The 15,386-nt window shown below is 34.1% G+C and overlaps 1 pseudogene; it reads right to left on the reverse strand.

Moving 5' to 3' along the window:
* Positions 1–10,361: 10,361 nt before the first annotated feature.
* On the reverse strand, positions 10,362–12,504 carry LOC149143479 (binding partner of ACD11 1-like; annotated as a pseudogene).
* Positions 12,505–15,386: the final 2,882 nt, after the last annotated feature.

The following is a 15,386-nucleotide window of genomic DNA, read 5'->3' on the forward strand; positions in this document are numbered from 1 at the left end:
TGATTGTAACATCATAAAACAATGGTAAATTAAAAACATCAATGTACCATTCAATTTATTACCACAACCATAATCAATTACATAACAAATCAAACACAATACTTATAATGAAAAGAAAGTAGAATATTAGGAGGGAAACCAAGTATTAAAAAGACAATACTCATCTTTAAATCAAGCTAGAAGATCTAGATGTATAATTTTGACTATTCAACTCTAAGTGCTTAGATCATAAATCAATATGTAATTCCAACTTCATATGACTATTTCTATTTATAGTCCAAAGTCATTATCAAATACACCTATAGAGATGATATGTTTGACGAAAGTCATGGCTAATGGGGTTCTAGTTATGATCTTGTTTAGTCATGGCTAATGGGGTTCTAGTTATGATCTTGTTTAGTTTATTTCTTTTTCGATTCCACTTCCTTAAAGTCACCAAGGACGTTGAATGTTATCCATAGTGGCCTCTTGTCGCATGTTTACCCTTGCTTCCCATTTCCTTAAAGTCACCAAGAAGGCTGAATGTTTACCCTTATGTTTACCCTTGCTTCCCGATTGCTTGGGTAGATATGGGAGGTGGGTGTTACAAAAGCTATTTATATTACTTTAAGTTTTTCAAAATTTGATGAAATTAAATTTAAATTTTATAATAAAACTAAAATTATAATTAAATTTGGAAGTCAAAATTCAAATAAACATAAATCAATCATATATATTGTATTTACCTAAAATAAACATATATATATATATATAGGCTAAGCTTAGACCTAGGCCCCAACCCATCTATTGGATGTACGAATGTATTGTGCACTAGTGGGATGTTATCACTAGGATTGTGGGAGACTTGTCAAGCTTGGATTCTCATTGGGATAGTTTAATTCCTCCATAAGTGACTTCCATATTTAACTCCTCCCAATGAGATTTGAACATAAAACCTGGTGGAATTCACCTATTCTAACATTATATTCATATAACATTCACATAAATATTTAATTCTCTTTTACTTTTTAAACTTTAATACATAATTATATTGTGTAAATAGTTGGTAGATGTTGAAATTATTTGCATAATCATATTATGTAAGTGGTTCGTAAATGTTGAAATTATTTGAGAGAAGAAAGGTATCAAAAGAGGAATATTATTGGAATTTCTTTAAACTTTAATACATAGTCAAATTGTCTACTTGTCAAATTTAAATATCAAAATCTTCCTTAATTCAATTACATTTAAATAATGTAGTTATAATTTTATTTATTTTTTTCAATTATCAAATTGATATAATCATTCAAATAAATATCAAATTATTCTAATTTATTTCAAAATTTAATTTAATTTTACATGTGTCAAATTTAAATATCAAATTTTGTTTTAATTTAATTAGACTTAAATAATCTAGTTATATTTTTTTATTTGTTTTCAATTATCAAATTGATATACTTATTAAAATAAAATAATTATTAATTTTTAAATCTTCCTTAATTTGATTAGATTTAAATAATCTAGTATTTCCTTTTATTTTTTTTCAATTATCAAATTGATATAATCATTAAAATAAAATAATTATTATTTTTTATAAAAAAATTTAAACTCCAACCATAAAAAAATAATTAAATTTTTCTATATCAAATAATTTTTTAATAACTTCAACCGACCTTGTCAGTGACTAATCACCTCCACACTATCAATATCCCTAATTTTCTCTATCTACATGGATTACCGCAACCTTAATCTCGATTCTCCATCATTGAAATGGAAACAAAAACTATTTTTAATAGCCTTGACAGTTTAAGTACTTACTAATTCACTAAACATTTCATTAATGTGCTATCTTCGAAAAATGCTAATAATTATTTTTCCGCAAAGTAATAACAACCCACTTGACATACCCAGAAATATTTTGATTAAATACCCAAAAGAGCACTGTTTCAAACATTATTGTGAGTAAGATACTTCCAATTTTTAATGGAAAGGTTTTATTTTTTCTTCCTCTTTTTCCTTTTTTGTTCTGCAAGTATATGAATTCATGCATTGAACTCTATTATATTTAACCTAGTTTACTGTAAAAATTTAACCAGTGTTACTCCTACCAGCTTACAAAAGAAAGAACAAATATTAAAACTATAAGCGGAAACAGAAACAGACTAAAGTATAAATTATGAACGGTTGACTTAATGGTTGCACGGATTTAAAAGATAGTAATTTTTATTCTAGAGTCCCCACCTTAAATTTCTCTGCAACAGGTTTACACCATTCTTTTTGAATTTAATATTATAAAATTCGTTGTTCCAACTTACTTTTGATTAGAGAATTTCCACATCAAATTTATCTCTGCCAAGAACTTGGACCTCCTACTGCCAACAAATTCTTGGAAGAAATCTGTACTCCGTGTCAGTACTCTGTAGTTACCTTGTAGCTAGCTTTAGCCCAAACCCTTAGCTCTTAAAATGAATAATAAAAATAGTAATACTAACAGTTATGTTCAAAGAAGACGGTTGAAAATGCTGTAAAAACGAAGATAAACGAGCCACTATATTTCTCATATTTATATGTTTCCAGAAGCACATTTGTATATAGTCCGTTATGTAATAACATATTTGAACCAAAACAACATTTATATATATTCCATTATGTAGAACAACATATCCAAAGCAAACATATGAGCTATGAGCAATCAGGGATGACATCTATGGAATTATATATTTTCATTGATTAATAGTTAATCACTTCAATGTTACTCTAATCCATTAACCAAGATTTCGTATTAAGACATAATTAAGAAACACGCTCGCTGTTGCACATATATTTGGCTAAGAATAGCTTTCAGTCCTCGAGTGGGTTCATCTATTGTTATAGGTTTAAATAAATTGGAGCTTGTGTCCACTTTAATATCATTTGTAACATTTTTATTCTTCAACTCTGTCATGAGATCACCAAGAAAAAACTCATTTTTCTTGGTACCAGTGGATGTAAAGACCAATCCAGTGGGAGTATAAGTGTGGAAGTATAAGTGTTAGATTAAACTTTTGATCAACAAGGAAATCCTTCTAAAAGAGACCTCGGTTTTTATTGCCAATGCTAGAGAACAAACAAGGTCCCTTAACCATTGTTGCGAGTCCACAACCTGACTGGATTGTTAGGTGATCTAAACACGACAATGGGCGAAGAATGACAGAGCTGGAATGAAGATCATAAACCCCCCAAAACCCGAGCATATGCTTTTGAGAATATTCTGCGTCAAAGTTGAAATATTGACAGTTAATTTTCTTGAGATGTTGCCATCCAGCTATCATGGCCGTTGATTTTTATATGGTTTGTATGGCCTGATTGGGTTCTGTAGTAACATTTTCCAATCGCTTCATCAACCTTTTAGGAGTTGGATCCAATAGTTTCTGCCCATTTCCGGTGGTACTACCATGAAGATCAAGAGCAGACTAAGTTGAAATGGCAAAGAAAAATCCGTACTCACCCACTGCCGTGGTACATAGAAAAATGAAAAAAATGAGAAGAATGATTAGCATAAAAGAAATTGTTCATTGTAAAAGACAAGGAAATAAAAAAAAAATGTTCATTACGGTAAGAGATGAGCAAACATTAGGAATCGGGCACCAGGAACTCCAGATGAGCAAACAACTTTAGGAATCGGGCACCAGGAACTCCTTCCCAGCAACTTGCCTTACCCCCCGTCGAAAATGCAATCACCAGTCTTCATGTAGTCGAAGAGCGTGGAGATTGTCTCGTCCACCTGTGTGTCGAGCTTGACGAGGATGTTCAATGACGTCCTAGTTCAAGCAGAGGGAAGGCAGACCGTGGAAATAAAGAAATTGACTAAAAGTTCAGCGGTTGACAGTTAGGCGATTGAAGGCAGTTGATAATTCAGGGAGGAGTCCGTGGTGAAATCGAATGTTGAGCTTGACGAGGATGTTCAATGACCTCCTAGTTCAAGCAGAAGGAAGGTAGACTGTAGAAATAAAGAAATCGACTAACAGTTTAGTGGTTGACAGTTAGGTGGTTGAAGGCAGTTGATAATTCAGGTAGGAGTCCTGGGTGAAATCGAACGAGTGAAAATATTTGAATCATCTAACCATTGATCTAACGGTGTCAAACTGAAACGCCTTACTGGGTAAAAATAAGGAAGATCTCTTGATGTATTTTATTATTATTTATTACTAGCATTTGCACCATATGTTGGAAAGGAAACGTCGTAAGGCATAAATTGAAGAACAAAAATACAACAAAAGAATACTTTGATAAAAAATAAAAATATATTGAACACTCAAATCAATGCCCCATTAATTGGAACCACTTAGTAGACATATCTATCAACATTAGAATTATACACAATGATCAAGAAATTTCCCATATACAAACAACACCTTCCACAACAACCTTTTGTCACATCCACATTTTAAAAAATGCCTTGGAACATGATTGGAATCTCCCATATTGTCTTTTTCATTATGCAGATAAATCTTCCATATTGCTATTTTCATCATGAATATTGTTAGTTCATTGTTGTAAAGTGTTAGTGTGTTAAATTCAATACTGTAAGTTCGACAAGAAAAAACATTCCTCAATTAGCATAATATGCATTTTTTTCTCACCGTGTATTTTTCAATCAAAGAGCACAAGTTACAGATTAACATGTATTTTCCCTTCATTATTTTCACCATAGAGCCAAGAAATCTACGCCTTATCTATAAAGTAACAAAAACATTTTGGAATAAGTTTAATATTTCAAGCCAGTGTCTAACCTATAAGGTAACAATTTTTTTTTGAAATAAATTTAATATTTTAAGCAATTGACTAACCTAATTTAATAATTGAAAAATTCTCAAAGATGAATTATACTCCATAATAAGAGAGCCAACATTGGAGCCCATACTTTCACTAAAACCAAAAGAAACACAACCACTTGTTAAGAAGAAATTCAAGTAATAATAATAAAACAAAAATAATAAACATTAAAGTATAAAATGGTATTTCCAACACACAGGTATAAATATACATGCTCTATGTCCAAGTTAAAAATTAATGGAGAAATGGTTATATGGTTGTAACGCATCTCCTTAGTTTAGGATTAGTTCCTAGAGTTTAGGAGGTTGTTCACAACTACCTAATTTTTAGTCATGTATTTAATATTGTAATATTCATTTGATGCAATGTAGAGTGAACGGAGAGAGAGTCTCTTCTTTGTTTGGGTGCAGTCTCCAGGTGCTGTACACACCTGTGAGCTGCAACTCCTTCATTTAATTCAAAGTCTGATTTTTATCTTGGTATCAGAGCTTAGGGTAGAGATAACCTTATTTTTTTTTCTCTTAGGGATGCATCATTAATCACATAGCTATAGTGGCAGGAGAGCATGTAAGTGTATCTGTATGATCAGGTGGAACTACAGTAACACCTGGAGTGAAGATGGATCTCAGATGATTGATCATCTCTGAGTGCAAGAAAGGGTTGGCTCGGACTTGTTGCGTGCGTTTAAAAGCAGAAGCGGATTGGCACGACTTTTTTGTGAACAGACGTGCCCATTGGCGCGGGTTTGAGGCTGATAAGAGCGCCAGGTAAAAAGTAACTGAATTGGCATGGATCTGTGGCTGTTAATCGCGCCAATTTCCATGCACTTCATAAATTTTTCTTTTTTGCAATTGGCGTGGATTCGTGGCTGTTTAGAGCGCCAAAGAGCCAACCTCTTTCTCTATGAAAATCTGCAATTTTTCGTTGCAGATCGAAGTTGACTGGTGGTGGCACGTGGAGATTTCTGCTTGGTGGCAGCAGATTTGATTTGCTCGGTGGTGGCGAATTGAGGTTCCTTGATCCGCTCGGAGGTAGCAGATCGGACCTGCCCGGTGGTGGCGAATCAGAGCTTTGTGATCTGCTCAGTGGAAGCAGATTCATTTTTTGCCCGGTGGTGGCGCAGTGCAGCTCCTCGATCTGTTCGGTCGAAGCAGATTGCCTTTACCTGGTGGTGGTGTGTTGGAGCTTGTTTGCTGATCTGTTCAGTGGTAGCAGATCGGTTTTGCCTGGTGGTGGCATAGTGAAGTCCCTGATCTGTTCGGTGGCAGCAGATCGAACTTGCCCAGTGGTGGCACAGTGAAGTTCCTGATCTGTTCGGTGGTAGTAGATCGGAGCTGCCCGATGGTGGCCGATTGGAGTGTTCAGTTGGATAGAAATGAATAATAGTATAGAATCATATCTCCACGAGTCTGGCAAACTCGATGGATCAAATTTCTCCAACTGGAAATTCAAAATGCAAACTTTGCTGGAGAGCGTAAATGCATGGTCGATCATTGAGGGAAATGAGTAGAATGGAGTAGCAGAAGGGAAGAACAGAACCCTTGTGGAGTGCGCCAGAAGTATGCTTCAAGGTAAGGGACTATCAAATGGTCTTTGGGCAGAAGCCATTAATATTGCTGTTTATTTAAAGAATAGGAGCCCTAGTAAATGTCTAGGCTTCAAAACCCCCTTTGAAGCATTGTTTGGACTCAAACCAGCAGTTAGTCATTTAAGAATATTTGGATCTAAAGCTTATGCTCATATACCGAAAGCAGATAGAAAGAAGTTAGACCCCAAAGCCTTGAAATGTATATTTGTTGGATATGGCATAGAGTATAAGCCATACAAGTTATATAATCCTTTGACTCATAAAGTTTTTGCAAGCAGAGATGTTATTTTTCATGAACATGTTGAAGATGGAAAAGAAGACTCTAACAGTGATAGCTACATTCCATTGCTGATAGAAATGAACAGTGACGAAGATGAAGAGCAGGAGCAGGAGTAGAAATAGGAAGAAGTAGCAGCAGATAGTGTAATAAGTGATGATGCAGGCCCGGAAAGTGCTGAAATAGGTAGACTTGAGGTAAGTCCTCTACCTAGAAGATCAGGTAGGAAGACTAGACTACCTGCAAGATTGAAAGGCTATGCTTTAATGTCCAAAATTTTAAACATTGTAGAACCTTCAAATTATGAAGAAGCAAGTAAATCAGATGAATGGAGGGCTGCAATGCATGAGGAAATTGAATCATTATATAGAAACCATACTTGGGATTTAGTTGAGTTGCCTGAAGGAAAAACCCCCATAGGATGTAAGTGGCTGTATAAACCTAAGATAAATGCAGATGGGAGTGTAGAAAAATTCAAAGCTAGACTGGTAGCAAAGGGTTTCTCACAGCAAGAAGGAATAGATTTTGATGACACCATTTCCCGTGTAGCTAAACTAAATACAATTAGAATGCTAATTTCGTTAGCAAAAAAACATAAAAGGAAGCTACACCAGCTAGATGTTAAGTCTGCATTTCTGAATGGAGAATTAAAGGAAGAAATTGATTTAGTACAGCCTCCTGGGTTTGTGAAAAGGGGCAGGAGCATTTAGCGTGTAAATTGCATAAGGCACTTTATGGTTTGAAACAAGCACCCAAGTCATGGTATGAGAAAATTGATTCATTTTTTATACAGCATGGCTTTCATAGGAGCCTAAATGATCCAAACCTGTATACCAAGTTAAATAAATAGAGGCAGATTATTTTGATTTCTTTGTATGTGGATGACATGATCATAACAGGAAATGTAAATAATTTGATCAAAGAAATCAAGAAGCAAATGTCACAGGTATTTGAAATGAAAGACCTTGGAGATCTTCATTATTGCCTAGGTTTGGAAGTATGGAAAGATTCTGGTCAAACTTTTCTAACTCAAGGAAAGTATGCCAGAACCCTATTGGAAATATTTAGAATGGAACAGTGCAAAACAGCAGCAACACCATTGCAACAGAATCTCAAGTTAAGTAGTGACGATGGCACAAAACAGGTGGATGGCACTTTGTATAGACAGCTAGTGGGAAGTTTGATATATCTCATGACAACTAGACCTAATCTGGCATATTCTGTTAGTGTGCTGAGCCAGTTTATGTCCAAACCACTTGAAAGTCACTGGATTGCAGCAAAATGTGTGTTGAGGTACCTTACTGGTACTTGTAATTATGGTATTTTATACACTGACATTTCTGATGTTACTTTAGCAGGTTATTCAGATTCTGATTGGGCAGGTGACCTGGATAATCGTAGATCCATCACAGGTTACGCATTTAGTATTGGATCTGGGGTTATTTCGTGGAGTAGCAAAAAGCAAAGTACTGTAGCATTATCATCATGTGAAGCTGAGTACCAGGCATTGTGTGCAGCTACATGCGAAGCCATCTCGTTGAGGAGATTGCTTAGCGATGCAGGCGAAGGATAAAAATAAGCAACCAGCATCAAAACTGACAACCAGAGCACAATAAAGCTTGCATATAATCCAGTTTTCCATAAAAATACTAAACATATTGAGACTCAGTTTCACTTTGTTCGAGAAAAGATACAGTCTAAAGAAATATGTGTGGATTATTGTAACACTTGTGATAATTTAGCTGATATTTTTACTAAGCCTCTAGGGCGAGTAAAGTTTGAGTTATTTAGAGGGATGTTAGGAGTGCAGAATAACCCTTTCTCCATTAAGGGGGGGGGGGGGGGGGGGAGCTAAAAATAATGGAGAAATGGTTATATGGTTGTAACGCATCTCCTTAGTTTAGGATTAGTTCCTAGAGTTTAGGAGGTTGTTCACAACTACCTAATTTTCAGTCATGTATTTAATATTGTAGTATTCATTTGATGCAATGTAGAGTGAACGGAGAGAGAGTCTCTTCTTTGTTTGGGTGCAGTCTCCAGGTGCTGTACACACCTGTGAGCTGCAACTCCTTCATTTAATTCAAAGTCTGATTTTTATCTGTCCATTGTTAGATTAAATGGGTGTGGAGAAAATTAGTAGAGAACCCAAAATTGTATTTCTAATTAGGAGAGGGGTGGAGAAATGCTTTAAATGCGGGTTGTTGTCATTCTAATGAAACCCTTTGCAAAGGGGATGTTAAGATTCTGAGAGAGAAGCTAGGCTTGGTAGAGAACACCTTCCTTTTGAAGATAGAATGTCAGTGTTTGGTTGCTCAGAGTTGTTCTCCTAAAAAAAGGGGCAGATGAGTTTTGAAGATTTGCAAGACAACTTATAGATCCATAAAATTTCCTTCCATATAGATGCTTGGCATCTTTTATTTTTTACCAATGTAAGTTTATGACATATTATATGAAAGTTGTGACCGATACCTCTCACATTATGAGCCATTTATGATGGGAGATTCACATGCTAAGTAGGGAACATCTCTTGAGGAACGATTATTTGTTATATTGGCTAATGATTCCTTTGACAGAGAGATATTTTTGTAATTTTTGTTTCCTTTCTTGTCAAGTCAAGTTGGGAGAGCATTGTAGTTAGGCTTATATATAGCTAGAATGAGTAGAGTGAATCTACTGAGAGGGTGCCTCAGGCTTTTGAGAAGCCATTGTAATCCCTTCACGACAACAGTGTAACTTTTATATTGTGTGGATAAGAAAATATTAACTGTTGTTTCAAACTACGCGGTGTAACTTTTATATTGTGTGGATAAGAAAATATTAACTGTTGTTTCAAACTACTGTGTGTTGTCCACTATATTCATGTTACTGAATTATTAGATCTAGTTATCTTCTGATATGCCATGTTTGTGGTCTTTGAGTTCACCATTCAACAGATGTATTTAAACAGATTGGAAATTTTGATTGAAGTTTTAGTATTGGAGTTTTTTCTCTTATCATGGAATCATCACAATGATCACTATAAATTATTTGAATAAACTATCATACAAGAAAATAAAGAAATTCAATGGAAATACAAGGCAATCTAAACATTCTTATCATGAAGAAAAATAGGCATATGCATTTCTGATAAAAATCCCTTATTCTCCATGACGCAAACAACAATAATTGTATAACACCCTGCAAGCCTAGCATAGTCCTTGAAAAAAATGCTTACCTTTGATAGATGAATCCATAGAGGTGATATTTTCACCTTAACGAGGTTTTATTTTCCCTGTTTCTTAAATTTTATTTCCATAACATATATTTGAAACCAATTTATCTAATAAATTTCATTTACACTACCTAAATAATTTAAAGAGAATCCTTAATCTATGTGATCTTTCCATTTGAACCATCCTTATTTATGACATATTATTTGCAGGTCGTAGATATTCCACAATATCACATATTCTCACCAATGACTTTGATTCTACACAATATCACACATTCCCACCAACAAATTTGACTCTACCCCACATAGCTGCATGGTCATGATTACAGAAGATGCTTTCAAATATTTTTAGTAGTTTCTTACACACTGACATGTCCTTATGGACAAGAACTTACAACATTACATACATACTTAATTATGAGATAGATAAACCTGACGGCCAACACCACTACATTACAGTTCTAACTTGATAATTCCATAATACTTGAAGTCTACTTCTTTGTTGCATTATTCCTATTACCAAAATTAGCAGCAGCTTTGGCTGCCCTGTCAAGAACCCCAACAACCATCAGCGCTCTTGTTGCAAAATAACTGCTATTCACAGTTGTTGTTCTTGCATTGCTAGCTGCATGCCCAGCTGTAATCAAAGCTGCTTTTGATATCTCTTCGAAGAATTTGCCAAAATCTGCCACCTTTGCTGCAGCAATGTCCATCACTTGATACTTCTCGTCTAACTCTTTGGCTTTGCTTAAAGTATCTTTTCCTAGGGTGTAACCTTTTGAGAATTGTTGTAACCACTTTTACTGCCTGGTTAGCAAAATGGAACAAAAAATCTTAGTTGCTTATCAAGGAATTCAAACTGTCCAATAACAAAAATGTTAATACCCTCAAAATATCATAGGCTAATTGAGAAAATCATTTTTCAGTCTAAGAAGTATGACTTTCTAAATTTTGATGTAATATCTAAATTTTACTTTTCTCCATTGGTAAGGTAGGTGGCCTTTTTAAGCTACTTCTATTCTACAAAACTACAGGAATAAGTAGAATTTAAAGGGTAGGATCTTCCTTCTCTGCAAATAGTTATTTACAGACAGTTTGTAAAGCAAGATTACATTTAAGACATTTTCTTACAAAACAGTCAAAATAAATGAAATTTGTTTTTCATTATTTTCCTTTCTTTTCACAAGTAAAATCTTATTCTAGGTTACTCTCAATATCCTTGACCAAAATGGCCTTTGAGGTAATCTACATGATTCAATCTTGATCTTGGAACTATACAACAAGAAAAAAGTATTGTCGTTTACCCATGAATGGTACTCATTTATCAAAGACCTCAAAACAAAATTGAAAGATCAGACATTTAAACACATATACAGAGACCATAAAATTGATTTGATACAAGAACGACTATGGCAGGGTAAGCAAGGTCTAGATCTAAGTGCAGTATTAATGCTATTTTGAGGAAACAAATTTCTTCTTAAATTTATTTGAACATTGTTCCTCCACATATAAAAATAAATAAAAAATATAAAAGAGTAAAAATAAGTAAATGAAAATACTCCTAATGTGTTGCCCTCTTCATGAAATTTTATCATTTTCTTTTCCCATTGATTAACTGCCTCCTCTGATCCTCCCCATGGCACTATATACACCTCCTAATTTAGGATTGTTGCTCCCTGGTTCAAAAATGCCCAAAACATCAAAACTACAGTTTTTTCACTTTTTGTCTTTTTACCAGAAAACCAAAACTATATTCAGAATGCCATGTCAATCTGAATGTGACTATTAGTAAAGTTACATCTTGAATTCCATCTCTTTATAGCAAATTCAAATCCCAACCAAAATCCACTTGTAACAAAATCACAGCAGAGAATTTACCCTTTAAACCTTACAATTGCAAACACTGATAAACTAAGAAAATCATACTTACACTAAGAAGGATAGTAGTTTCTAAAGCATAGGGCTCCTTGATAGTCACTAAAGCAACTTGTGTCCACTGCCCCGTCCTATCACCACCCAAAAAATATAATCAGGCACTGGTTTTGGCCAGTTAAGGTCTGTTGTTACACAGACCTTAAGTATGTATATCAATGCAAATCCTCTAGTGTTATCCAGTTTTATCAGGAAAAATATACACCAGGGCTACTACCTGGCTTGATATTTCCTGACTCATTGATGTCAAGTCTTACTACATCCAACAAGTTTTCCATGAATCACTTCTCTAATTTTGATAACACAAATATAATATTGTGACTGCACTCTATTTCTCAACCAATTCTTAACAAAACACTTCTCTGCAATTGATAAAACACAAGTTGACAATTATTATTCTCAATAGATATTGCAACACAAAAATAATGTTGTGACTGCACTCTATTTCTCAACATATTCTTAATAGAACACTTCTCTGCAACTCTGATAATACACAAGTTGACAACTATTATGCTCAATAGATATTGTAGAAATTGGAAATCAACACTTTTACATAAAACTCAATCAAGAAATCCAACACCCACCTCTCTAATTTTACGTTCTTTATTGTGCCACAGTATGAGAAGAACTGCTTAATGTCCTTAACTATTCTTTGGTAGACAAATTACAGACCTAGACTGTGTAACCATCTGTAATGGCCATTGACAACACTTGGAAGTATATGTTATCCTATGATTCACAATCTTCTTCTCAAAATTTTAAGTGAATAGCAAACACATGGATATGAATATATACTATGACACTAAATAGTAACCAAAGGAAGATTGATTAAATTAACATTAGTTGTTTTATTCGTTATCAAAAGTTTTGATTCAATGTAGTATTGGGCCTCCAAATCTTTTTTTTCCTCAGTCTAAAATGTATCCATCGATCACTATGCAATCTTTGAAGATGCATTGTTGAATGTCATCGTTCAAAATGAAAAGTGCAAAGCATCACAACATCACAGTGAGTTGCTTTTTTTGTAGTGTCTGATAGTGAAATGGATAAATATTATTTATATTGATTTGCGGTAACAGGGAAATTATGAAATTGTGTGTTTACAATACGGTTGTGTGGTATTTTTATGATCAGCATAGATTTACTTAAAATATTGCAATTCAATTTTAAATGAAGAAAATAAGACCAAAAAAGACACTGCAATTCAATTTACAGGAATGGAGCTATGTCAATGAAATTAAATCCATTAACCTATAATCAGAGTGATCGAATGCAAAGAGTTCGAAAATAATTTTACTAGAGCCAAATGGTGTGCCCCTGGGCTTTCAAATGCAACAGATTCAGAAAATCCAGATTGATTCGAGGGAGCCCTCCAAATCCAATCCAAAACCCCACTCCCATCTTCAATGTGACCAACTTTACTGCCAAGTTCTGAGGAATTTCGTCCCCAGAAAAACGCTCCCAGTGGCCACCGTCCAGAACCTCTGACAGATGAATCCACAACAACATATCGACCCACTTTACCATAGGTTCTGAGGAATTCCTTGTCCAGAAAAACACTCCCAGTGGCCACTATTCGACCATTGTTGGCATTTTCTATCACGGAGATGAGATGGTCATCGCCCAGATCCAACAGTGAGATTGGCAGCAGAGGATCTATGCAAATGGAATTTATGCCTTTGTGAATTAAATCTAGGCAGATTGCGACTCGGAGAGGCCTGGTGAGAGCCACTAGTTGAAGAATATTTCTGTAAAATTGATTCACAATTCAGCAGTTTTATTGATTACTTGTTGCATAGCCATCGGCGTCACTGCACATAGTATTGTTGTCCATTAAGTCAATCCCAGGAGGCACAATATTTTTTTATATCCATCTCTCGAACATTGTGGAGATTTCTGCATTTGTGAAAGCCATTTATGGAATTAGTACAACGCTTTGCTGCCCATGAAGTCAACACCACCTGACACCTTGTGGACATTTCTACATCTTTTGAAAAGCATTCAGGGAATTAGTATGGTGTAACATCCCATACCCAATTCGAATTACCTGTCAAGAAAGAAATCAGAGTCAGAAATGGAAATCAGTGCCGAGATTCATAAGCAGCAGAAGCTAATCATTAAACAGTCCAGGAGTGGGAAGGCGGGACAGAACTGCGGTCCAAGTATTGTGATAGAGAGCTCATAGTGTTTCCCAACCTTCAATTAATGACCCGAAGCTGAAACCAGAAGTGAAGCCAAAAATGTTATGGAGGATCAAATTTGCATTGGTCAAGCAGTTAGGGAGTTGTAATTACCTTAGCATAATCGAACGACTCAACATGGCTCAATCGTCTAACGTATCATCTAATGGTGCAAAGTAATGACATGTAGACAAAGAGCCAAGTTTATTTCACAAGGAACACCTTACGGCGTAATTATTGGATAGAATTACACTCTTCCGACAAAGGCCTACAAATATAGGAAATTTTCTTATTTTCTAATAAAATCTACTAGAAACATAACTCACGTGGTTAATCATCTCATGAACTGAAGTTTGAATCTAAGTTGCAATACTTAATTATTGTATAAATACATAAAATGAAGTGGTGTACATAAATATTTTGAAACTCCTCTCGTGAATAATCATTTGGTATATATGTAATCTAAAATTTAAAAATATTACTACTTTTATTTACAATTAAAAGCACAACTTATTTATATATGATTTTTTTTCAACATTTAACATTATAAAATATTTGGTATATATGGAATTACTTTTATTTTATTATAAAAATAAATAAATCTTCATTATTCATGAAATTCAAATCTAATTTATAATACTCAATTTTTAAATGCTAGCGGTATTTTGAAACCTCCCTGAAAATATATATATATATATATATATATATACTTTTACTTTTCCACAGTTCTATAAAAACCTCCTCTATATATATATATAATTATAATTATATATATATATATATATAGATATAGATATATATATATATACTTTTACTTTTCCACATTTCTATAAAAACCTCCTCTATATATATATAATTACAATTACTTTTCCAAAGTTCTATAAAAACAGATGTATAAGAAAATATCTATCACATTTCAACACTCAAAACACATTCTAGCCATCACACCATTTAATTAAAACACCATATCCCAATTAAATATATATCATTAAAGTGGATTAATGTTATAAATTAAAGTAAAAGAAATATAATTAAAATAAAAAATTATATTTATTAGATGGATTGATGTTTCTATTTGGAATTTTGTTTCCAAAATTTTAATTGGTTGATGTGAAAAAGATTAGATGAATGATGGAGATTTAATAAATTTAGTTTTGTGACCACCTATCCAACTTTTAAACACTTACTGTTTATGGACCTAGTTGAAGGTCAGAACGCAAAGGGCAGGTGCGGCTGAGGTAGCATATCGCATTACATTTCAGGAAGAGGGTTCGACAGGAATTGTGGGGGTTAATCTTCGCAAGGATATCATGGACATCGTTGCAAAGGCTTTGAAGCCAAATATGTGAGAATTGTGTCTCTTAATTTTCCCTGGTCTGGTTTTATGAAAATTGGGTTCCTTAA

Source organism: Pinus tabuliformis, chromosome X, assembly GCF_031772625.1.
Source record: "Pinus tabuliformis cultivar Carrire ecotype Pingquan chromosome X, CPIR1, whole genome shotgun sequence".
NCBI lineage: Eukaryota > Viridiplantae > Streptophyta > Pinopsida > Pinales > Pinaceae > Pinus > Pinus tabuliformis.